The sequence below is a fragment of the Neovison vison genome, chromosome 9 (genome assembly GCF_020171115.1).
Source record: "Neovison vison isolate M4711 chromosome 9, ASM_NN_V1, whole genome shotgun sequence".
NCBI classification, from domain to species: Eukaryota; Metazoa; Chordata; class Mammalia; order Carnivora; family Mustelidae; genus Neogale; species Neogale vison.
The window spans coordinates 400,770-426,178 of record NC_058099.1 but is presented as its reverse complement, the minus strand read 5'-3'; the positions used below and the strand labels follow the sequence as shown (position 1 = coordinate 426,178).

Here is a 25,409-nt window from a genome sequence, read left to right as displayed (position 1 = left end):
TTTTTAAAGATTTTATTCATTTACTTGAGAGAGAGCACGAGTCGGAGAGAGGGACGGAGGGAAAGGGAGAGAAGCAAATTCACTGCTCAATGGAACCCGAGGCGGGGCCTGGACCCCAGGACCCCGGACCATGACCTGAGCCAAAGGCAGATTTCTAATTGACTGAGCCACCCAGGTGCCCATGGATTGCTAATGATTTTTGTTCTGTTTTCAGGAATATAGTAAGTTTTAAAAAATGAGCATGTATTAGTTTATAGTAAAAAAATGAATAGAAACCCTCATTTATCTGCAGTTCACTTCATGTGACTCATGCTCATTATTTTTTAAATAGTGTAGTAAAAACCTAAAGGGAAGATGACCCTGAGTTTAAATAATACTCTGTCAAAGCAGATCTGCGCCGAACAGTTACATCATACACTTGTTACCAGTATGAAACTAGGGGACTGGGCCTCACCCCTCCTGCACTTGTCTGCACGTGTCCTTCCCTGTTCCCTTGTCCTTTACCAGCTCTTCAGCCCTGTCATATGCTCTGTCCTTGTCCCTCCCGGTGGCAGAGCTCCGTCAGCACCTGCCGTGTCCTGGTCACAGTAGCACGCACGTCCCCACGCTCCTCCAGGCCTGGAAGGTCCAACTGTCTTCGTAGTAATACTAAGACTTCATTCCCCTTTCCCGCTCTGGTCCGCCAGGGGTCCCGAGAGCAGGCTTCCAGGGGACGGCTCCATGGTGCAGGACATGTGAGAACCCGGCGCTTGAGCCGGAAGAGATGTTTGCAAACTTGTAAAACAGTGACAACTCACACTCTTTCTTTTGTGAAAATTACTTCTTCAAAAAACACTTTATGTTAACATGTAATGTTTGTTGCTATTTTTAAAGGAGATGACAGTGATGTTAAGATTCTCAGTTTTATTTGTGACCTGGTAAATATCAGCAGCCGTGACCTGTAGGAGCGAAATCTTTCTCGGGCGCTCGTCACTCTCTCGAGCGTGACGCAGTCTTGCGACAGGAAGGTCTGAGAACGACTGTTTTGTTGTCAAGTGAAGGTCTTCGTAGTCCAGCAGTGAGAAAACCCAGCGCTGTTCCTGTTCCTCATAGAGCCTGCATTGTGACGGGAGTGAATTCCACACTAGTGTCCTATGCTTCGAAATACTCAGCTCTCGGCTTACTTCCTCTACCATACTCGGTCTTTTTGTCAGAATAGGGTTTTGAATGAAATTCAGCTGTAAGTGTGTTTTTCTCATGTTGTTTCAATCCTGTTACAGAGCAGTATTGTGGAATTTTTTTTTTTTAATATGATTAGGAATGTGGTCTTTTTCCAAGAATCACTCTGATTATAAGGGAAATTTCTTCATGTGCTTCTGGGCTTTCTGCCTGTAGCCTGCACTTAATTCTTTTAACCACCAGATGGTGCCTGTGTTCTAATGAGCCACAATGCTGTCGCCATCGGGATTTTCCCAAGCATTTTTACGGGGACTGTGCATCGCAAAGGCCACATCTTCCTTTCAGGCCAGCACAGCCCCACTTTGTAGAATGCTACCCTTCAGAGTGTAAGAACTGATTTCCCAGCAGATACTTCTTTACCAAGCACCTGTTTTATATGTGCTCATACGGTGACATTCTTTGGTGACCTTCCCCCCCGGTTTAGTCTCCCACCTCTGTCTTCTGCTACTTTTTTTCTTTACAGATTTTATTTATTTATTTGACAGCACAAGTAGGCAGAGGCAGACAGAGAGAGAGGAGGAAGCAGACCTTCTGCCAAGCAGAGAGCCTGATGCGGGGCTCGATCCCAGGACCCTGGGATCATGACCTGAGCCGAAGGCAGAGGCTTGAACCCACTGAGCCCCCCAGGTGCCCGTCTTCTGTTACTGTTTTATTCATGGTGTTTCAGCCAGGATTATTGCTTGAGTTACTCTCCTGCTCTGAATAAAAACAACAGGCTTCTCCTCTTCCTTGGCATATAAGCCCACGCATAAAAGTGCAGAAAGCCGCACTTGAATTGGTGGGAGGGCGGGAGCCAGTGTCGGGCTCCGGCTCCGAGGATGTGCGTGGCGGTCGTGGTCAGCTCCTGCTGGCCCTCCCTCAGGCCAGTGCTCCGACACTGTGCCGCGTGACCTCACCGTGCTGAGAAGGTGGATATGAAGCAACTCAGAATTGAACTGGGGGCTGCTGTGCTGGGGGCTGAGGGCTGGGGAGTTTCAGAAACTGCCCTCCGTGTGGGTAACTGGAGCCTGTATCAGAGACGACCAGATTTCTCAGTATGTTAAAGACTTCTTTCTCGCATCAAAAGAATTTTGAAGTTACTGTCATGGTAGTCATTGTGAGAAAGTGTGTATGGGGCTCCTGGTGGCCCAGCAGGTTAAGCCGCTGCCTTCAGCTCAGGTCATGATCTCGGGGTCCTGGGATCGAGCCCCGCATCGGGCTCTCTGCTCGGCAGGGAGACTGCTTCCTCCTCTCTCTGCCTCTGCCTACTTGTGGTCTCTGTCTGTCAAATAAATAAATAAATAAAATCTTTTAAAAAAAAAAGTATGTATTGATTGAGAGTATAGAAAATGACAATTACTGTGAATATAGTAATATTACTTACGGGAAAAAATAGCTTGTGTGTGTGGTAACATATTGTTCATCTAGCCCACAGCCAATACTCGGAGGGCCTGCAAATTTATGGTCCTTTCTGGTGACTCCACTGTTCTCAGGAGCCTGCAGTTGAAGCCAGTGATGTAGGGCAGACCAGTCTTTTGTCCTGGGGTAGAGTGCACAGTCTGACTCACCCAGGGGGCTCAGAGGGGTGCTAGCCAGTTAGAGCGGCTCTTTGCCTGCTCTCTGATGTACGGTGAGAGGAAATGGGTGATAGAGAGATATGGGGCCTGGCAGGGAGGATTTCTAAAGTTCAAAGATCTGGGCCTTAGTCCTGGAGCACAGTGGGCCCCGAAGACAGCGCATTGCGGTGTGGTGGGCACTCGATAGAAGCTGCGCCCCTGCGCCCCAGATCGATCCCAGACACGAGGACCTGTCTCTTCACGCAGCTGTGTTTTAAAAAGAATATTCTAGGAGCCCAAAGAAATTTTGGCTGGATTTACTGACATGTATCCAGGACTGTCGAGATGGTAGAAATGAAAGCCCACCGTGGACTCTCTCCCAGCCCTCCAGCTCACCCGTACCCAGCACGTGTCCCCGAACGCTCAGTTCAGTCCAGAGGCCTCTGGGGCTCTTTGCGCTTGCGTCCAGTCTTACAGAGCAAGTGCGGATCACCCGGGGGCCCCGTTGTGCGTTCCTTTGTGCGGTCTTCCTTTTACCGCACGACTTGTCCCTTGATGTCAGAGGCCTGGATTTTATATTTAATCATCAGAACGCTTTTAAATGTCTTTAAAAGTCCTGGAATATGTGTTAGGTACCAGTATTATGCTAGCTGCTGGGTTGCACAGATGAATACATCAAAGTACGTGCTTTTTAGGGGCTCCCCTTCTGAGGAGGAGACGGAGCTGTGTAGGCAGCCTCGGTGCTGCGTGTGATAAGCCAGAACCACCACGGGGGCCTTGCAAGGCTGAGGGGCAGAATTGGATCTTTGAGGACGAAAGCTGGGCAATGGACACAGCCAGCGGCCAGAGATTCAGAGGCTGTCTTCAAGCCATTTTTGGTAGCCTGATGCAGCCTGCACTTATGGCTGTTTGACAGTCTGTTTGGGGGCCTGAAAATTGTTGGGCTAGGTCAGGGGTCAGACTTTTCTCTGGAAAGGGTGAAGTGTGTAGCCCACATGCAGTTTTTAATGCACTAAGAAAAAATTTATAACGAGGGCACCTGGGTGGCTCAGTCGGTTGAGCATCTGACTCTTGGTTCTGGCTCAGGTTGTGATCTCAGGACCCTGAAATCGAGCCCCATGTCAGGCTCCGTGCTCAGCAGGGGGTCTGCTTGGGACTCCCCCCTCCTCCCGCACCTCCCCTTGCTTGTGCTCAGTCTTTCTCTTTTTCTCTCTCAAATAAAATCTTAAAAAAAACTAAAAAAATTTATGACTAAAGAAATGTACAAAAACCAATTTTAGCTTACGGGAGGTATAAAAGTGGGCCTGGGCTTGATTTGGCCAGTGGACTCCTGGGCTCCAGTGAGGGTCCGCGTGCAGGGTTTCAGAAAACTGGGTGTGTTCAGACTGTGGTGAGCCCGTAGCTCTCGAAAGTCACTTGAGCTGTGCAATAGACAGTAAGCGGGAAAAGACGGACCTTGGAGTCAGAGAAGTGAGTTCGTTGACGATTCTCGGTCCCGGTGTGGGGGATGGTGTGGTTTACAGTGGGAAGGGAGCTGTAGGGCTCGGTGGAAGACGCAGGAGGCACACGACACAGCGATGAGGAAGCGCGACTGTGTCCTTTGCTGGGCGCAGGCTCAGCCCCCGAGGCACTGTCAGAGCTGAGCGGAGTTGGCGCAGCGGGAGACGCACCACTGTGGCGCGTCCTGCAGATGGTGCTGTGGAGCCTTTGTCATCAGGCTCAGTGAGGAAAGCGGACTAAAGACAAGTATATTTATGCTCTGTTCATGTATACAATTTGTAAGGAATATACGAAGATATTTACTGTTGGTGATAGGATTATGTATGGATCACTTACTTCTCTTTCTTTTTTTTTAAAGATTTATTTATTTGACAGAGAGAGAGAGAGAGCCCACAAGTTGGCAGAGCAGCAGGCCGTGGGGAGAGGAAGCAGGCTTTACACTGAGCAGGGAGCCTGGCGCGGGGCTCGATCCCAGCACGCTGGGATCATGACCTGAGCCAAAGGCAGATGCTTAACCAACTGAGCCACACAGGCGCCCCTCACTTACTTTTTGTTATTTGTATTAGACCTCCTCCTCCTTCTCTCCTATGTTGCATTGACTAGAGACCCCAATGCATCGATGCAGATCATGAAAAAATTTTGTCAAATGCTTTTTCTTTTTTAAAATTTTATTTGTTTATTTGACAGAGAGAGATCACAAGTAGGCAGGCAGAGAGGGGGAAGCAGGCTCCTTGCTGAGCAGAGAGCCCGATGCGGGGCTCAATCCCAGGACCCTGGAATCATGACCTGAGCCACCCAGGTGCCCCTAGTTGATTGATTTTCCAGTGTTAAACCAACCTTGCATTCCTGGGGTAGTTCTCATGGGGTCATTGGTTATGTGATTATTTTTAATCACTTATGTTGCTGGGCTTATTTCCTACTTTGTTAGAGATCGTTGCCTCTGTGTCTGCTCTGTATTTTCTCAGAACACCTACAGCATGTTTGCTTTCTGTGTAGTCCCGCTGTCGTGTGTCTGGTGGCCGGGGGGATGTGCCTTAGTCTCTTGCCTGTTGTTTTGTGGGTTGCCTTTTTCTCTAAAACCTGACTTGGAGTTACTAGTTCTCCCCGTCCCTGGTTGAGAGTGACCTTGAAGATAATGCGCACATTGTTTTAGTCTTTTATTTATTTATTTATTTATTTTTAAAGATTTTATTTTATTTATTTGAGAGAGAGAGACAGTGAGAGAGAGCATGAGCGAGGAGAAGGTCAGAGAGCGAAGCAGACTCCCCATGGAGCTGGGAGCCGGATATGGGACTCGATCCCGGGACTGCGGGATCACGCCCTGAGCCTGAGGCAGTCGTCCAACCAACTGCGCCACCCAGGCGTCCCTGTTTTAGTCTTTTAGAGTTTACTTCTTTATTTAGCCACAGAAATGTTTGAAATATTTTGGTAGTTAAATCTGTAAAGCCTTTCTTCTGTGATTCCTGGTCTTGGAGTTAGGCTTAGAATTGGTTCCTCATCTCAGGGTCCTCGAGTGTCCCCAGCGCTCCTGCGACCGCGCCTCTCTGCCTGCAGCCGTGGCCCCGTGCGTTCGTGCGTGGGGCTTCCCCTGCCACCAGCAGGTGCCGCAGCGCGCGAGCCTCCTCCTGTTTGACATACTCTCACCCTGTCTTATGGTCTTACCTTTTCACGTCTCTTTTATATGTATATAAGAAAAACTAAGAATTTTCGTAGGCCACGGTAGATATTTTTTTAAAGGATTTTGTTTACTTGAGAGAGAGAGTGAGAGCGCACCAGCAGGGGAGAGGGAGCAGCAGGGAGCCTGACGCGGGGCTCAATCCCAGGACCCTGGGATCATGACTGAGCCCCCAGGCGCCCCCAGCAATGGTTGATTTTCTTTCACAGAGTCCTGTAGTGACCGAGGAAATTATTGTCCAGTCAGATATTTGGAAGCTTAACTTCTGGAGATTTTTGTTGCTTGTGCTATTAGAAACATCACGCTGATCACCTTTTAATTATATATTGATGCATCACATGGAATAATCCATTAAGGAAGCTCGAACTTGCACCGTTTCCATTCTGCATGAAATGTTAGTGTTTTTAATTAGTACAGTTTGGCTTTAAAAGATGATTGTCCGTCAGGTTTTCTTAGCAGCTGTGGTAGGTGAGAGGCACCGGCACTGCCACTTTGCCGAGAGCCTCCGTCTGAGGGACACGGCAGTTCTGTCTCACTCCATGGTGTCATTGGTTTGCCGTAAGTATAACCAGCACTCCAGTGTGCAGGAATCAGCTGGAATCCTGAGAACCGACTTAGCCTGAGCTCTGGGATTTTGCTGAAATTTTGTATCTATATAGCGTATCCTACAGATTTTTTTTTTTTTTGTCCAAGAATAATTAGTATTCTTTTTTTATTTTTATTTTTATTTATTTGACAGAGAGAGATCACAAATAGAGAGGCAGGCAGAGAGAGAGAAAGAAGCAGGCTCCCCGCTGAGCAGAGAGCCTGATGCGGGGCTCGATCCCAGGACCCTGAGATCACGACCAGAGGCGAAGGCAGACGCCTAACCCACTGAGCCACCCGGATGCCCCAGTAATTGGTATTCTTGAGGAAATACAGTTTGGCTTAATATATTATGGATATAGTGTCAGCACAAACTCCTTCTGCTTACATTCCTTCATTATCATTGGCAACAAAAATGTTGACATTTTCTCCAGAAATTCAAGATCATCCACTACCCTGGTATTTCCCAGTTGCTGGGTTGTAGCCACAGTGTCTCTGGGAAGCCTCTGTGTCACCCTTCGAGACAGCCTCGAAGCACGCAGAGCTGCTGTGTTGGGAGCTCGCATTCTGTGTTTCTCTGTGAGACTTGGACTGACTGGATCTGACTTTGGTGCTTCCCCATGACCACCGAGGCCTCTCGATAGTGAGACATTTTGCTTATCTAAGTTTGGGACTTAAGAGTGAGCCCAGGTGTTGGCGTGTGTTTAGGCCAACCCCTGTTTTTATGTCGCAGGACACTGCTAAAACAGTCAAAGTCATTTTCTGTTACAGTCACTGGGTTTGGGATTTACAAAATATCAGAATCTTAAAAAGATAAATATTTCAAGTGAACTGGTTTGTTTTTTTAAATACCAACCCTTTTTGTGTTTTGTGAGGAAATAATGCTTTCTTACTGTTCTTGAGCGAAAATTTATGATGTCTAAGAAGTCATGGTATTTTTTTCTCTGTTTATAAATTTGGTTTTATCCATTTCTAGTTTAGTCTGTGGTGGCAGACATCTTCCCACTGCCCAATTTTAGCTTTCTGGGGGCCTTGCTGGTCACATGCTGTGCTCCCTCATAAACTGGGTGGCATGCATGGGAAACATTGAGGCTTCCATTTGCCTTGGTGGAGAAAGAGATGGGGCCAGGGGGTAGGAATGACCTTCACTGAGCTTCAGCGAGAGAAGGGGACGCATTGCCTCACGTAACCAGGAACTTGGGGGTTAGGGTCTCCTTGTGCTGAGATCCCTTTGTCAGGCAGCTGCAAGCTACCCTGGGGGCATACTCCACGGAGGCCCAGACCCCCATGGTGGGGGGGGCGTCATGGTCCCAGGGAGGGCTACCCTGCATGGGTGACTGCCCCCTACCCCCCACTGCTGCACCAGGCTGTTTAGTTCATGGCGCCAATAGAAATAAGAGTCACCCTGGGGAGCCTGGGTGGCTCTTTGGGTTAAGCGTTCGACTCTCGGTTTCAGCTCGGGTCGTGATGTCATTCTCGTGAGATTGGGCCGGCTTTGGGCTCCATGTTCTGTGTGGATTCTGCTTAAGATTCTCTTTCCCTCTCTCTGCTTGTGCTGTCTCTCTCTAAAATAAATAAATACATCTTAAAGAAAAGGAAATAACACTCACCCTAAAGGCAGATGATCTCCCCAGCCTCCCCGCTGTGAATTCTCAGTGATTTCTCCTGCTGTGTTTCATGCGCCGCCCAGTTCTGCCACTTGATACAGTCACGGTGATCAGCATGACGGCCGGAATCACGTTTCTGTCCCACAGGGCCCCTCTTATGTGGGTTAGTGAGCTCACCATTTGATAGGCATTCTCATTTCTTCCTCTTTCTTTTTTAAGATTTTGTTTGTTTATTTGACAGAGAGCACAAGCATGGGGAAGAAACAGGCAGAGGGAGAGAGAGAAGCAGGCTCCCGTCTGAGCAGGGAGCCTGACGCAGGGCTAGATCCCAGGACCCTGGGGTCATGACCTGACCGGAAGGCAGAGGCTTAACTGAGTGAGCCCCCTAGACCCCCCGGCATTCTCACTTCAGAGACTGTTTTATTTTATCTTTTTTTAAAGATTTTATTTATTTATTTGACAGACAGAGATCACAAGTAGTTAGAGAGGCAGGCAGAGAGAGAGAGAGGGAAGCAGGCTCCCACTGAGCAAAGAGCCCGATGCGGGGCTCGATCCCAGGACCCTGAGATCATGACCCGAGCCAAAGGCAGCGGCTTAACCCACTGAGCCACCCAGGCGCCCCTCAGAGATGGTTTTAAAGTCAGGTCAGGAAAGTGCTATTGTGGGGTCAAGCAAGGACATAGAATATACTGCATTAATGTGAGTCGTTGTTAAAAGAGCATTGTGGACCAGAGACGGTTCCTGTAGGGAGAGCTGATGCTCTGCCGTGGGCACATTAAGGTGACACCGCAGAATGCAGGCGTGTCCGTGGAGCCCCCGGAGAGAAGGGGTGTTGTGGCTCATGGTGTGTCCCGTAGACGTCTGTTTGGTAATGTGACTTACTCTGGTTAGGTTTGGACTTCAGGAAAACAGGTGGTTTGTGCAGATCAGAGTTGTGCAGTGCCGGGTGGCGTCATCAGCCTGAGGTGGCTGACTCGGAAAACAGCAGAGGTGCACGTGCCCTTGTAGGCGCACGGTATTAGGGTGCTGGGAATCAGCTGAATTGCTGCTTAATGATTTAGTCTAAAAACCGTGACATTCCGTGATGTGAGCCTTTGAGGTTGGCGGGTAGAAGTGTTTCTGATCACGTCAGGGCCTCATGTCTCCTCGGATCTGCTCTTCCGGCCGCCCTGCCTGTTGCGCTCGCGTCTGCTTAGACATGCAGTCCGGCCCCCCACTGTTCATCCCCTGGGCCTGGGGCTTCTGGCAAAGTGGGGCTGGGACAGGGAAAAGGTTCCTTCCTCACGGTTGAGACTGGATCCTGGATTTAGCACAGACCAACATGAGAAGGATAGGGAGTTATTTTCCAAAATGTTTAAAAGTAGTTCCGTCTTAGGAAGGAGGAAGACGCTCTCTGTCCAGGACGCCTGTAGAGATCTGCGGCACTCGGAGCTGTGATTTCTAGCGCTGTTCCTTGTTTCACAGCTGTCCTAGAGAGGTTTGCAGAGAATTGCGTGCACAGGAGGGCATTAAGTGAAGATGTTCATTTTGGGATTGTTTACGATGCTGAGATGTTGGGGATGGCCTGTGTGTCTGTCCGTCGGGACCTGTGTCGGGGTGAGCGCGCAGAGCACGTCGGGGGCCACTGCCACAGCCTCGACTGTGGTGGCATCGGCTCATTTGCTCACCGTAGTTAAGGGCGAGATGGTTTCCCAGCCGTCCGTGAGGCCCGCCGTCCGTGCGGTCTGCTCAGCTGTGCCGGGGTGGGCGCACCTGCACGGACAGGGTGTGAAAGGCCCTGCAGCAGCGGAGAAAGTAGTTGCCTTAGGGGCCGTGTTTACTGTTTAATTTTTCCCGACTCATTTCCTAGCATGCAAGATATATATCAGTTTTCCTTTTGACAATCAGATCCTGTTGGGCGGGGGGGGGCCTGCCGACCCTGCCCGTGTGCGTCCCGTTCACATTCCGTCCCCACAGCTTCTGCGACGAGTTGGGGTATGACTTTCCGAGTCCCTCTCTGGACTCCTGCCGAGATTCGAGACGCGCCGTAGTCTTCTGTAGGTGTTTCACTTTTTTCTGTCTGTAGGGTTGCTTTCCTTTTTCTTTTGAAACACTGTCAGACTTCATAGGAAAGTCGCAAATATGATGAAAGAGCTGCTTGAGTCCAGGTTGCCTCCCGGACGCCCTGCCGCTCCGGGGCCTGTTGCTGTGTCTCCCGCCGCTGTAACGTGGCTGTCCGCGCCAGGAGGTCAGTGTGTCTCTTTGAAAAAATACAGTTTATAAGTCATGCTGAGAGTACTGCTGTGCTGATCCTGTTCTTTTGCTACAAAAATAGTATTTATTCTATTCTGATTTGTATTCTGTATCGATTTCCTTGAAAGGAGGCCTTCCCGAGAACGGCCCAGGCTTCATTACCGTCCCTGGTTACGTCGGTAAGGTTGTCCTGGCACACCTCTCAATTTTCCCCCCTTCTTTTTTCTTATTCTGGTAAAATATACTTAAATGTGAGTCTTTTCATTTCAGCCATTTAAAAAATTGATTTATTTGTGTGTGTGTGAGAGAGAGAGCGAATGAGCCCATGTCGGGAAGGGGCAGAGGGAGAAGCAGACTCCGTGCTGAGCAGGGAGCCCGATGTGGGACTCGATCCCAGGACTCTTCGATCATAACCTGAACCAAAGGCAGACGTTGACCAACTGAGCCACCCAGTCATCATTTCAGCCATTTAAAAATTTCTTTTTAATTTTTAAAGTTTTTTAGAAGATTTTTAAGATTTTATTTATTTATTTGACAGACAGAGATCACAAGCAGGCAGAGAGAGAGAGGAGGAAGCAGGCTCCCTGCTGAGCAGAGAGCCCGATGCGGGACTCGATCCCAGGACCCTGAGATCACGACCTGAGCCGAAGGCAGCGGCTTAACCCACTGAGCCACCCAGGCGCCCTTTTTAGAAGATTTTACTTATTTATTTAACAGAGAGAGAGATCACAAGTAGGCAGAGAAGCAGGCAGAGAAAGGGGGGGGAAGCAGGCTCCCCGCTGAGCAGAGAGCCCGATGCGGGGCCCTGAGATCATGACCTGAGCCGAAGGCAGGGGCTTCAACCCACTGGGCCACCCAGGCGCCCTATTTCAGCCATTTTTAAGTCTACTTTTTGCACGAAGTATGTTTCCAGGGTTGTGCAGCCATCATTTCTGTCTTTATAAAACATGCTCATCACCCCAAGTACAGACTATGTGCCCCTTAAGGAACCACACCCCTTTCCTTTTTTTGTCTCTATGAATTTGTCTAAACTCGATCTTTCGTGTAAGTAGAGTTGTTGTTTTGTGTCTGGCGTCTTACTCAGCTTAATGTCCTCAAGGGTCACCCATGTTGTTGCCAGGGCCAGAACTTCATACTCCGTTGCATGCACGAACCATGTTTTGTGTGTGCATCTGCTGATGAACACACGAGTTTTGTCCATCGTTTGACTTCTTTTTTTGAAGTAGGTTCCAGTGCAGGGCCCGAATCTGTGACCCTGGGATCAAGGCCTGAGCTGATCAAGGTCCAGAACTGACCACCTAACTGACGGAGCCCCTAGGTGGCCCTCGTCGGGTTATTTGGAAGAGCACCGTTGCGTGCGTTTGTGTGCAGGTGTGAGTGTCTGTTGTCAGTTCTTGGAGTACAAACCCAGGAACAGAACTGCTGAGTCCCACGATGATTCTTTAACTTTTTTGAGGAGCCGCTAGATTGTTCTCCGCAGCAGCCGCGTCGTCTGATGCCCACAGCGCTGCCAGCACTGTTCGGGGCTCATCGCCTTGACCAGGGCCGTGCCCGTAGGTGTGGAGTGGGTGCCGTCCCCCGGCCCTGTCCCCTCCAGTCAGGGATCATGGCTCTGTGCCTCCTTGGCTCTGGTCATTTTGTTCCCTTACTGCTTTAATACGGGAAGTTTTAAAATGTTACTTTCCTGAGATCCAAACGAAGCACCGTTTACTCACAGTCTACAGGAAATGGCTAATTCAGCTGACACGCACGATAGGCAGAGGAGGCAGAGAAGGTTGCCGGGACTGTGGCCGGCTGTGGAGAAGGCAGCTGACGGGAATCGCAGGGCGCTGTGGGCTGCTCTGCTCGGGGTGCACAATGGTGTTGGGGAGGCCCTTCGCCGGCTTCCGTAGCGTGCGTCTGTACGGACCTCGGGTGTCAGAAATAGGGGTGTTTCTAATGGCCTTTTGTCACACGGTTCTTTCTAAACAATTTCTTCTTATGAGAAGTTAAGAGGTGTGTTTTGCTTTGGGGAAGAAGCCGGTGAGCTTGTGTGTTCTCCTGGAGAGCGCTCCTGCCGTGGGCACCGGCTGGGAGGGGCGCCCTCGGCTCCGTGGAGCGAGTCCTGCGAGCTGGGGCTGGCCCCACAGTGGGCGGTGAGGAGGGCATGGACTTGTGCTGGTGGGGCTGGTGGGGTGGGGCAGGTGCTGGTGGTGTAGACTCCAAGCCAGAGAGCGGGCGTGGGTGTGGCCGCCCGGAGGAGCCGGCCTGAACTGTGGGCCGGACTCCCGCGTGGAGAACAGGTCCTGCAGAGCTTTGAAGCAGTGACAGCAATGGGATCTTTGGAAAAGGGAAATGAGGGCGTGGATGGAGAGGAGAGAGCAGTGGCAGATTCAGGGGACTGCCCTCCCGGGGGCAGGTAGGGTGCGTGGAGCTCGCTGGGGTTGGGGGCTGTTGCAGCAGCTGAATTTGGGGGCTGAGCGACAAGTGTATGGCGCATGGCAGATACTAGACATTTCTCTGTGACTTAGGTACCAAGTACATTGAGTAGTGATAATAGCCGAGATTTATTACGTGTTACCCACCACCATGAGCACTCTGCAGCCTCTCAGCCTTGAGCTGGGTTTTGTGGGGTCAGACCCACCCGAGTCAAGAGGGAAGACCGCGAGTGGGAACTGTGCGACGGTGCCAGTGTGTGCGGTGCGCGGCTGGGACCGCGGGGCTCGCGGTGCGCGGCTGGGACGTTGCGGGTGCACTTTTCCTTTTTGATACAGGTTTCGTGAGTATTTTAGAACTAGTTTTTCAGTAGTATTTTATGAAGGATTTAAATTTCCTGTTGTATGCAGAGTAGGTGACTTACAACTCCATGATCATTGTCAAGGTTTTGCCACCGGGTCGCTCCTTTTCTTCCTTCTCTGTCTTCCTTTTTGTTGTTGTTCAGGGATCTTAAAGCACACCGTAGGCATCATGAAGTCTTGACCTCTCATCCTCGAGGACGCATCTTTAAAAATGCAGATATCTGGGGTGCCTGGGGGGCTTGGTCAGTCAGCAACCGGCTCAGGCTCTCAGCTCGTGTCTTCATCTCAGAGTCTTGATCTCAGATCTTTGTGAGTTCAAGCCCCGTGTTGGGCCCCACACTGGGCGTGGAGCCTGCATGAAAACAAGTGCAGACATCTTTTCCGTACTATGAAGTGGTTCTCACACGTAACAAAGTTTGAAGTGATTGCTTGATATCTGTTTTAAAATTTCCTTCCAGTTATGTCAAAATGTCATTTTATAGTTGGTGTGCTCAAATCGGGGTCCTAGCAGAATCCACACTTCGCTTTTGATTGTTATCTTTAATATCTGGTGTGGGGAACAGCCCTGTGACCCACCCCGCGCCCGCCACCCTGCCACCCACTGTGCTGAGGAAACTACGTTAGTGGTCTTGCAGAGTGTCCCACATTGTGGATTTCTGTTACTGAATATTTAGGACAAAAGTGTTTATGAGCTCTGTTGTCCATTTTACTTTTTATTTTCATTTATTTATTTATTTAAAGATTTTATTTATTTGAGAGAGAGAGCATGAGAGGAGAGAGGTCACCTGGAGAAGCAGACTCCCTGCCGAGCAGGGAGCCAGATGTGGGACTTGATCCTGGGGTTCCAGGATCATGATCTGAGATGGAGGCCGTCACTTGACCAACTGAGCCACCTAAGCGCCCCACTTTTTATTTTTGTTAACCTAAGTTTTAGCAAATGATACGGTGTTGAGTGATTCCCGGCATGATAGTTTTCTTTAAAGATTTTATTTAAGGGCGCCTGGGTGGCTCAGTGGGTTAAGGCCTCTGCCTTCGGCTCAGGGCATGGTCCCAGGGTCCTGGGATCGAGCCCCACATCGGGCTCTCTGCTCAGCGGGGAGCCTGCTTCCTCCTCTCTCTGCCTGCCTCTCTGCCTGCTTGTCATCTCTATCAAGTAAATAAAATCGTTAAAAAAAATAAGGATTTTATTTATTTATTTGACAGAGACACCACGAGAGCTGAACACAATCGGGGGGACTAGGAGAGGGAGAAGCAGGCTTCCCGCTGAGCAGGGAGCCTGATGCAGGGCTCGATCCCAGGACCCCGGGATCATGACCTGAGCTGAAGGTAGACACTTAACGACTGAGCCACCCGGGTGCCTCCCTCCCTAGTGTAGTTTTATATTATGAGAAATTTGGTTGAAACGGAGGAGTAAGAGCTAGATCTTTGGAACTGAATTCCTCTGGTGCTGTAGGGCGACTCTCTGTGCTGTCAGTGTGCTAGAGGCCGGCGTCGCTGGTGGACGGGCCGGCACGTGCCTGGGACGGCTTCATCCTCGTTGTCTCCACCCTGCGCCCTCCCGCCAGCGAGGCGTCCCGATATCTGGTGGACTCCAAGTTAAATTAGGGGAGATGGGGTAGATGCTGTCCAGTTTCACAGACGGTGCGTCCCCACAGTGTCGTGCTGTGTGGGCCCCGCGAACACCTGGCGGTCCCAGGCACACCCAGACCCGCCCCTGGTCGGCTGCTTGGCCACGCAGAGAGCCCTGCACTGCCGTGTGGGGTCGGAGCTGTCAGCATGGTAATCAGGCAGAAGGTCCCCATGGAAGTCAGGTGTCCCCTCTGCAGGTCTGGAAACTTGATTTTGTAAGTCAGCCAAACCGTGGCGATTGCACTGTCCGCATTCCTACGAGACCGATGTATGAACTAGAAAATCGGCGTCTCGTTTGTGCTAAGAACTGTGTGTTAAATGTCCTCGCTGCGTGCAAAGTCAGACTGAAAGTAAACATCGTGTGACCCCGTTCCCTGGCTTATTCCTTCAGAACACGTACCTGCTGTAGCCCAGCACTTGACCAGTGACATCTCCGGAGCTTGTTCGGGCCGGGGCTGAGTGTGTTCTCCCCAGACCTGCGTGCCGTAACTCCTGGAGGCCCAGGTGCTGGGCACTGTGGGCCCGGGGTTCAGAGTGGGAGAGCCACCTGTTCCCTGTGGGTGTCTGTGGCACCTGCTCCGTTTCACAGCGTGTGGAGGCTTCTCTAGAAGTCAGGTTCCACGGGTACCCCCTCTGCGGCCTGGCCCAGGCCCAGAGCTGTGTTTGCTGTGACCCTGGAAGGGACACAGAGGAGAAGGGCACTGTTGGAGTTGTCTGTTGCTGCTTTGCGTGCTACCTGGGAGTGTCGCGTCTCAGAACGACAGCGATGGCTGTTACCCCGGGGATTCCAGCCTCTGAGACCGGGCAGTGGTGGACGGCTTTTCTCCGGTCCTTGAGCCTGGGGCCTCAGCCGGAGCACTTGGCCATTGCGGGTGGTGTGTCATCTGAAGGCTTGTTCACGTGCAGTTCTGGTGGCCGGTGCTGGGCACGTGCGCCACTGGCTGGAATGCCCCCGGGCGGCCACAGGCTCGGCATGTGTGTGACCCGGCCTCAGACACCCCACAGCCCACGGTAGCCGTAGTCTCAGCCCAGGCTGTCACAAAGGCCCATCTTGTTAAAGGTGAGGGAGCACAACCCACCTCTCATGGAGAAACGTCCGCGTCCCCCGTGGGAGAGGTGCTGCGGCCGCGTGTGCGGCCGGGTCGGCGCTCTGGCAGACCGCAGGGGCCAGGAGCTCTCCGTCAGGGAATGGGAGCGCGGGCCGCCGTCGGTGGCCTCCTTTGCGGAGAGGCCAATTAAGGGTTAAGCGGCAGATGGAAAAGGAATCTGTTCCGATATTTCACAGTCCCTTAAATGTAATTTCTGGGGCTACTTTGGGTAGTAATTGTCTTTTCCAAATTTAGGAACTAACTCCTTTTGCTGCCAAAGGAAAGGAACAAAAAGACAAAAGAAGGAGAAGGAATCTATCAGATATTGAAAGGATTCATTCTTTTTCTTCCCACCCTTTTGATAATTAGCTCGTGAAATTGGTATGTGGAAAGCAGTTGAGAATTAGGGGGTGGGCAGATAGCGCTCCACATCTCACAAGTTTCCTGAGAAGAACCATCCCGTCTTTGGGAACCTGTCTGGTGGCGGCAGCGTTTCGGTGCTCATGCTGTTCTGGAGAAGACGCCGTCTCTGCTCCGGATCTCGGGCGGGGACCTGAAGCAGAGAGGAGCCGTGGCAGCTCGGAGCTGGCCTTCTCGGGCTGGGCCCGCGCGCGGTCTCCAGCCACGGGGAGCGAAGGCCTGGTGTCTGCGCTGCCCCGGGGAGGCTTCCGGCGGCCTCCGGTGCTGGCGTCTCTGAGCCCGGGAGTGGTGTGCTCTTTGCTGGGGGAGAAAGGCCTCTCTGTGCACAGTCTCCCAGCTGTGCGATGGAAAGGCCAGACCACCTGTGGAATTGCAAAGAGAAGTCCAGCAAGCACGCACTTAAAGTGAAGATAGTGTTTCGAGAGGTTTTTTCCTTCTGTTTTCTTAGTGTTTTGCCATTGTTGGTTATCTTCACAGCTCTGGTAGATAATATATGAAAGCTGGTGCCTCCCCGCGGCCCTTGCCAAATACCAGGGTCATGTGCTTTGAGGCTGCATAGAGGAGGTGGCCGTTGCACGGGAGGACATGGCCTTTATCCCCCCCGCATAGCAGGGGCCGCTCTTGGGCCTGATGCCCTTGTTGCGGGCAACATGCTGGTCAGTGTCTCAAATTCTTTCTGAAACGGCTTTGACTCCTTTCGAACTTAAGGGGTGTGTGCGTGTGTGTGTGTGTGTGTGTGTGTGTGTAGCCGTTAAAGAGTTAACCTTCTCAGAGCACTTGGGGGGCTCAGATGGTTAAGCATCTGCCTTCGGCTCAGGTCTTGATCTCAGGGTTCTGGGATCGAGCCCCGCATCAGGCTCCCTGCTTGGCAGAGAGCCTGCTTCCCCTTCTGCCCCTTCCTCTTTCTCTATTTCATGAATAAATAAATAAAATCTTAAAAAAAAAAAAAAAGAGTTAACCGTCTCAACATTGGTGCTCGAAGTAGGAGATCTGAGTGACACACGGTCGGAGGCAGAGCGGCGGGAGCTGATCTGGGAGAAGGCTGCGGCGGTCGGGGTGGGGGGCCTCGAAAGTGCTCGTGCTGCCAGGGCCGGGAGAGCCCCTTCTGATCCCCAGATGAGAGCACAGCGCTGGCTCCGTGGGCTCCCAGCAGGGTTTGGGGCCTGTGCACCAGGGTCTCTGGACCTCGGCGTTTGTATTTGTGTGGGGGACCTCTGTGTTAGGGAGCCGACTGTCGTGAAGTGTGTGTGCACATCAGCTCCTTTCGCCGGCCTGGCCTGTGTGCACCTGCCTTGGGGCTGGTCTGTCGTCACCACCTGTGGGACTGTCCCGTGGACCCCCACACCGCTTTAAGGGTTAGAGCATTTGGAAGCAGTCTTCAATTTCTCTTGACTTTAAGGGTTTCACTTGTACTCTCATAAATAAGAGCACTTCTTGTGGCGAGATCCTCACTGTTGGGAACAGAGGCTTTCCTTCAGATTGTCAGTGTGGCGTGGGGCGAGTTAAAGTGAATTTGGGAGAAGACACTCATCTCCAACGTAGTTTGCACACTTGCATCTTTGTGAAGAAAGCCCGGTCAACGTGGGCCTTTAGGAATTCAGGTCTCCCGGAGAACAGAGCTTCCTGGAAAAGCGAGCCGCAGAGCCCTGATGGATGACCTCCTCTCCCTCCGAAGCTTTCCTTTCAGACGGCTCTGCCCCTCTTCAGGTTCCGCCTGAGTGCTGGGCCTGATCGGCTGGGAGGGCGGTCCAGGCCTGGCCCCTGCCTCCCGCTGGCTGCGCCTCCAGTCGGGGCCGCTTAGGAGGGGTTTGCCCAGAATTATCGCTGTAGTCCCTGGCCTGTCCCTGCGATCGTGCGCACTGTTCGTCTGACCTGTCCAGAGGTAGCTGGCCCTGGATGAGGTGAGCTGCGCCTGGGCTGGTGCTGGGGCCTTGGCCCTTGGCCCTTGTCCGGTGTGGCCTGGGTGTCACTGCCGTGTCTTCAGTTTAAGTTGATAACATTACTTAGTCTTATGGGCTTGTCTTTGAATAATTTTAATATGGATTATCCAAAAATTTATCCAGCCCTTACTTGTCTTTGAATTTTAGGAATCTTGTAAGGAGTAATGTCAGAGTTTCTGGGATTATCTTTCCCCAGCAGTCATTGTTTATTTATTTATATAAACGGGAAAAAATCAGTGATGTGGTAGAAGCTGATGGGGCAGGGTCCTGGGAGGCGGAGCCTCAGGAAAGTGGGTGTGCGTCGTGGCCCTGGGGACACTCCTCACCGCGGCCCGCTCTTCGCCTGTGTGGGCGGGCGCGGGGCGGGCGCAGGGCGGCATAGGCGCTGGGGCCAGCGAGGAGGCTCTCGATGGGAGGGGGTGGGAGGGGTGGGAGGGGTGGGAGGGGGGGCGCTGGAGTCAGACACATCCTGTCTCGTAACGCAGGTTCTACACGCAATCTCATCCTTCGTAATTTATACTGAACGAGTAGCAGAACCTATTTTTTAAAAGGTGTCTGAAATCGAATACAGTAAGGTAGAACTTCGCTGGGTTATGACGAATTGCATTTGATGTGGCCATTTCATGTCCACTGACGAAGGAGAAACACTCAGAGCAGAGCCTTTCTGAGCGGCGGAGCACAGGTCCTTGCCTGTCCTGAGAAGAAAACGCATTCGATTTAACGTGTCGCAGAGCGGAGCCTTTACTTTACCTGCAGGTTGTTATTGAAGTTGTAGATGATTGGTACAGGTTTGTTTTATGATTACGTTAGAACAGTTTTTTAAAAAATTGAATTTATTTGAGAGAGCACCAGCGGGGGACGGGGAATGGGCAGGGGGAGGGCCAGAGGGAGGAGGAGAAGCAGATTCCCCGCCGAGCAGGGAGCCTGAGGCCGGGCTCCATCCCAGGACCCTGAGATCATGACCTGAGCTGAAGGCAGACGCTTCACCGACCGAGCCCCCCCGGCGCCCCATGACTACATTTGAAGGGAGGACACACACACAGTGATGGTGCTGTACAAACTTAGGAAAGGTGCTTTTGTGTTAATCCTCAAGAAAGCCTGACTGAAACCTAGATCAGTCCACACACATCCCCATGTGCTGTAAAGATGCCAGGGCCGTCTCCTGTCCTGTGTTGCTGAAAAGTCTGCGACGCGACCAGAATGGACGCGGCCACGTTAGTGCTCACGTAAAGAGTGGACACTGCTTTCATGGGCTTTGCAGCTCAGCGTTTCCCCTTCCCCCAAGCCTCTTGTTCTTGTTGACTTAAAAAACAAAACTCGTAGGGCGCCTGGGTGGCTCAGTGGGTTGAGCCTCTGCCTTCGGCTCAGGTCATGATCCCGGGGTCCTGGGATCAAACCCCACATCGGGCTCTCTGCTCAGCGGGGAGCCTGTTTCCCCCTCTCTCTGCCTGCCTCTCTGCCTGCTTGTGATCTCCGTCTGTCAAATAAATATATTAAAAATCTTTTAAAAAAACAAACAAAAAACCCTCCAAAAACAACGAAGTGCTTTTCCTGGGAAGTGTTCTGTGCAGGGTCGTGTAGTTCGACTTGGCTCGTTGCCTGACTGGGCCGTAGCTGCTGCCGCGTTCTGTCACGTGGGGGCTCTCGTTCTGGCTGTGAGGTACATGGTTGGGAGTTGGTCACGGCTGCACTCCTGTGCACATCACTCTGGGCCTGTCCTATACCCTTGAGGTGGGCAGGGTCCAGGTCGAGGCCTGGAGGGGCCTTGCTGCCGCGGGCATTTGATGAGAGTGTCAGAGTGGGGTTAAATGGGTGAGGGTATCTGAAGGCCCTGGAATAAGACTTTGTAATGTCTCTGGCTTTTTTCTCTGTATTTTATTTTCCTCTGTGTTCTGTGCTCGTTGAAGAAATTGTTTCATTAATAATAATCTATTATTAATCAATTATTAATTAATCTTATTATTAATAATAATCATCCTATTAGGAATAGGATTTCAAAGGGCGGAGAACACTGCCTTTTAAAAATGTCAGCAAAATAAATAAATAAAAATTTTTTAACAAATGGGGTCCCTGGGTGGCTCAGTCGGTTAAGTGTCTGACTCTTGATTTTGGCTCAGGTCGTGATCTCCGGGTCATGAGGTTGAGCCCCGCACTGGGCTCTGTGCTGGGTGTGGAGCCTGCTTTTAAGATTCTCTCTCCCTTTTCCTCTTCCCCCACCCCTACCGCTCATGCTTGCTCTCTTTCTCTCTCTCTCTCAAAAAAAAAAAAAGAAAAAGAAAAAGAAAAAAAAGGTCAACATTACCACTTCAGAATTATAGAAACCTCGACTCCTGTCTTTTGTTGACTCTTAAGGACGCAGTGCAGGGTTGCTCAGTTCAGCAAGGAAAACACACAGGGTGCGCAGGTGCGTTTGAAGTTCAGGTAAACACGCTTCCACTAGAAACATGGTTTGTCACACACCTGAACTTCCGGTGTACCTGGATGTCCGCGGCTCGGGCTGTCTGCAGTGCCGGCCTCCTTGGTTGCTGGATGTGCACTTGGCCGAGTGAGCCCGGCAGGGTCAGGCTCTGCTTCACCCCCAGGACACGTTTCCCCTAGGTTTTTGTGTGTATCATAATCTCCCAACTCGCATTTCCAGAAAAATCTTCATCCACGTCGGTTCTTCAGTGCGTGGGGTTTGCATTCAAAAGAGCAGAATATCGTTTTCTAGAAGGTCACATCTAACTCCAGCACCGCAGAGGCATGGCGGGTGGGCTCCATTATTCCCTTCTGCCTTTCCAGGAAGACTTGCTCCGTTGCTGCTGTCACAAGCCGTTCTGATCGTGCGCTAGACAGGCTTGGTACAGCGCCTCCCCTGCCCACGTGGCGGTTGGGCCTGGGGCCATCACAGCGCTCTTCTGACGGGGGATTTGATACGGTGCGAGCCTGTCCAGGCAAGGGAAGGGACTGTTCGCACTGGCAGTGGTGAGGCCCAGACTCCCGCTCCGGCTTCGCTGCAGGTCCCCGAGCAGCCTTGGTGAGGCAAAGATGGAGAATGGAAGAGGGTGCTGGGCGAGAGCCCACCCCTGAAGGCCTTCTCTTCCTCCATGCTCCCCTTTCCTTCCTCCCCGTCCTGTGCCATCATCAGTGGCCACTCAGAGTGACGAGCAAGGAGGAGGCTTGGGTTTTAAAAGTAGGAGGTGCAGATAAGGCACAGATGTGGATGTTTTGTCCTAGGCTGTTACTCTTGTCCATGGCCTGGCATGTGGGTTGGTGCTTGTCAGATTCCTGAATGCAGTCAAAGAGATCCAGAACAGAAGAGAGGATAGTTCTGGCATTTGAGAGTGTGTTACGTAGTGATCTTTAAACAGAGTGTTTTGGGAGAAGAAGTCATGAAACTTCATTTCATGGCAGGGATGTGTGGCTGACAGTGGGGACAGGAGACAGGTGGTCTATAGGTGCATTCGTGAATGTTCTGGGGGGGCTTCCTCCGTTGTGCTGGCCCTGGGTGCATCTTGGGACAGTGAGGGCCTGGGGGTCTGGAGGTGGTTTTTTTTTTCTTTTAATTTAAGATTTAATTAATTAATTAATTAATTAATTTGACAGAGATCACAAGTAGGCAGAGAGGCGGGCAGAGAGAGAGAGGAGGAAGCAGGCTCCCTGCCGAGCAGAGAGCCCAGTGCAGGGCTCGATCCCAGGACCCTGAGATCATGACCTGAGCCGAAGGCAGAGGCTTAACCCACTGAGCCCCCCAGGCGCCCCCGGAGGTGGGTTTAAGCCTCTGACGCGGGAAGCTTGGTGTGCTTGGTGTGGGGCATTGGCTTCGAGGCCAAGTGAAATTCCTGTTTAGGACCCCAGAAGGCTCTTGTTTGTATGGGTTCTATCTACTGGTGTTTACCAAAAAAGAAATTAGAACTGAAGCTTAAAAAAAAAATACTTAGAAATAAGAAAAGTAAGCATGTAACATGCTGTTTACATGTTAGGGTAAGTAATTTCTGTGAAAAGTAACTTTTCTTAATCAGCCACCTCAGAAGAGTGGCATTGCTTTACAGGTTGGTCTGTTCCACGTCTGGCTCTGACTGAAGGGGTGCATTTGGTTGCAGTGTATGAAGAAGGTCTGGCCTCACATAGACGTGTGTTTTGAGCCTTTTAGATAATTCCAGATGCTTTGGTATAGTGTGCTAGCACCGGACAGGGCAGAGCGGCGCCGATGGCCTCCCTTCCCTGTGAGGGTTCAGCCCGCGCCCTGCCTGGCATCATAGCGCCGCCCCTCGTGTGTCTGAAGATCAGGTGCTGCTCCTTGGGGAAACACCGGCTCGCGGGGTTGGGCAGCACTTGCAGACGTTGACGCGTTTCATTATGCGATGTCAGGCGTCGGACCTCCTCCTGACCTTGCCCATCACAAGTCTGTCGCTGTCTGCGGCTGTCAAGCTCACGGAGGCAGACGCACGTTTACCAGAATTCCCATTTCCACTCAGAACCCAGGATTTTGACACTGGCAACATGACCGTTGGTTTTCTTGGAGGTCACAGGCTCACTGTGTTTATTTCGAGGAAGTGGGCAGATGCCCAGTCTGTGTAGCCATCGCTCTGGCCCCCAGAACTCTGGCCGGTTCTTCCAAATGCAATTCCCAGTGAGTGACACAGCCCAGGCCTTTCCTGAGTGGCCAGCAGCCCCGGATTGCTGCTTGCTCCCCTCTCTTCTGCTCTTTCAGGAGAAGGCTGGTGGGGAGGTCGCTAATGCCACTGCTTCACCAGGGGCGTTCTCAGGGGAAGGTGGCTTTACCTGAGTGCCCAGCGTTGAAGGATCACTTAGACGTTCAATTTGGTGCCATCATCCTGACTCCTGCTAAGGTGCCTCAGGAAGCACAGTGAAAGAGGCAAGTGGGGTCCTAGTAGTAAATAGAGCTTTGACCTCTTGGACTCCTGGAAGGGTCTTGGGACCCCAGAGAACTGTTTGAGAGTGGGTGCGGGCCGGAGGTGGTTGGGATGCAGTTGTGTCGGGCCAGTTGTGTGGGTCAAGGCCTGAGCACTCTGGGCCTTGCCCTGGATTGCTGTGGGAGGTCAGTGGGGCCCTGGGGTCAGATGCGATGGCCCCCTGCCCCCCTTGCTGAGCAGCATGGCCAAGACCAGGCCCTGGGAGGGATAGGGTCAGGTCATGTGCTACTGATAAGCTTCAAGGGCAGGCAAGTAATGGGGGGGCAGGTGAGGCAGGGCAGGAGAGGGTTTTGCTGGGTCCACATGCAGGGGGGATCAAGGGCTCGGCTCTGTGGGGCGTCCCAAGAGCCCATCCCCTGGGCTCCGCCAGTGCTGCCGTAGCTTCTCATCTCTCCGTACTCTGTAAACCCGATTCCTTGTAAACTCTCCTTCTTTTAATGTTTTTTTGTTTTTTGTTTTTTTAAGATTTATTTATGTCAGAGAGAGAGAATGCATGAGAAGGGGAGGGGAAGCAGAGCCAGCCCAGCTCCGTCTCCCGACCCAGGGGCTCAGTTTCTAGGACCTGAGATCATGACCTGAACGAACACCAAGAGCTGGACGCTCAACCAGCTGAGCCACCAGACGCCCCTAGACTGTCCTGCTTGTAAATGCTGGGAGCTGACTGAAGATGGAACTTGTGTAGCACAGCCCTGTGGAGCCGTCTGAGTAGCGCTTCCTTGGTGACCCCAGCTCTGCATCGGCCCAGCACCCCGGCCGAGTGCGCACCAGCCCAGGCGTGGCCACCTGGAGCTGGAGCTGGACCGAAAGCTCCTCCTCCGCGGGTGGGGAGCTCCCGGGGCGGGAGGTAGGACGGTGGACAACTGTGCGGTGCGGCCCCTGCTGCTGTAGGAGCCTCAGAGTCTTGAACTTCCCTCACTCCCCCCTCCCCCTGCTGGCACTGGTCCTGTCTCCCGGAGCCTCCGGTCTCTTGGTGGGAGATGGTGGAGGAAACCCACATTCTGTGCGCGGGGTGCTGCTTGCTGCTGGGGTGTCCTTCTGGGCCCTTGCCAGCCCGGAGCTTCAGCTGTCGGGCTGCTCTGCGCTCCCTCCCCCACTACCGAGTTCCTAGAGCTAAAGCCAGTACCCCGACCTCATGTGCCGTTAGACTCAGGCCACCCACCTTGTGCTGGCAGCATTTCCTCAGCCCCAACCCCAAGCTGCAGAGTGGCAGGACTTGAAGTCTCTGCAGAAGTTCTGTTTGGTTCTGCTGTTGCCAGGACAGGATTTTGGTACTGGTTTGGGCTACGTGTTCCACCTTCAACCCTCTCTTGGTCTGGTGTCGATTTTATAGGTTGTTAGCCCTTTGAAATGGTGATGAAGACCGTGTCCCTTCTTGCTAGTACACGTAGGCTCCGTGCACAGAGAGCATCTGGACTTGGGAGGGTTTGTTCTTTCTGGTCTGGTTGTGGGCTGAGCTCCCTTTGGACTTCGGGATGTGCTCGCTGGCCGTACCCTGCTCTGCCCTCCTCGCTCACCATCCTCTGTCCATGCAGCACAAGCTGGCTGTGTGTCTCAGCTGTCTCAGAGAATCCCCCCAGGCATACAGCGGGGCGGGAAGCAGACACGGAAGTGGACCCAGTGGCCTCTCTTACTGGGGCCTCTTAGGCCCCACGTGCTCATCAGTTCCTTCTGCGTGCCGCACATCGCCAACATTTTGGGGCTGTGTCAGAGAACAGGACAGGCCTCTCTTGTGGGACCCAGAGTTTGCATGTTGGTGGGGCGGGCACACAGGCTGAGTGGCATGTCTGGGGGCGGGGGGCACCAAGCAGGCAACAGGGCAGGGCCCAGGAGAGGCTGTCTGATAAGGCCATTGGCCTGTTGAGAGGCTGCAGGGTCCAGGGGCCGGCGTCTGGGGTCAGAGTGTGGAAGGTGGAGCAGAGGCTGGGCCCTGTGGCTTTGCTGCCAACAGTGAAGACTTGTTTCTCCTTAGTGACCTGGGAAGACCCTGGGGCTTAGGGAGGGCTGCCTCCAAGTCTGATCCCTTCAAGGAAATCTTCCCCGTCTTCTGGGAGGAAGTCTCTGAGCCCCTGGACTTTTCTTTGCGGCTGACGCTGTGACTTCTGGCTTCCTGTGGCAGGAGTGGCTAAGGGGGATTACAGGAGTGGGTCTGCCTTTGAAAGGGGGTTCACTTTGGAAGCCACCAGTGGGGCCACATGTGACGCTCTAGGGAAAGGTGGGAAGGCCTCGGGAGGAGCTGGGCCATGCTCGTTCCCTGTCTTGTCCCGTGTACCCGGGGAGATGCAGCTCT

General features: G+C 52.2%; 1 protein-coding gene across 4 annotated transcripts in view; it reads left to right on the top strand.

The window, feature by feature from the left end:
* Nucleotides 1–25,409, top strand: part of EHMT1 (euchromatic histone lysine methyltransferase 1) — a 140,366-nt gene that overhangs the window by 42,755 nt on the left and 72,202 nt on the right. The gene's annotated exons all lie outside the window — the stretch shown is intronic.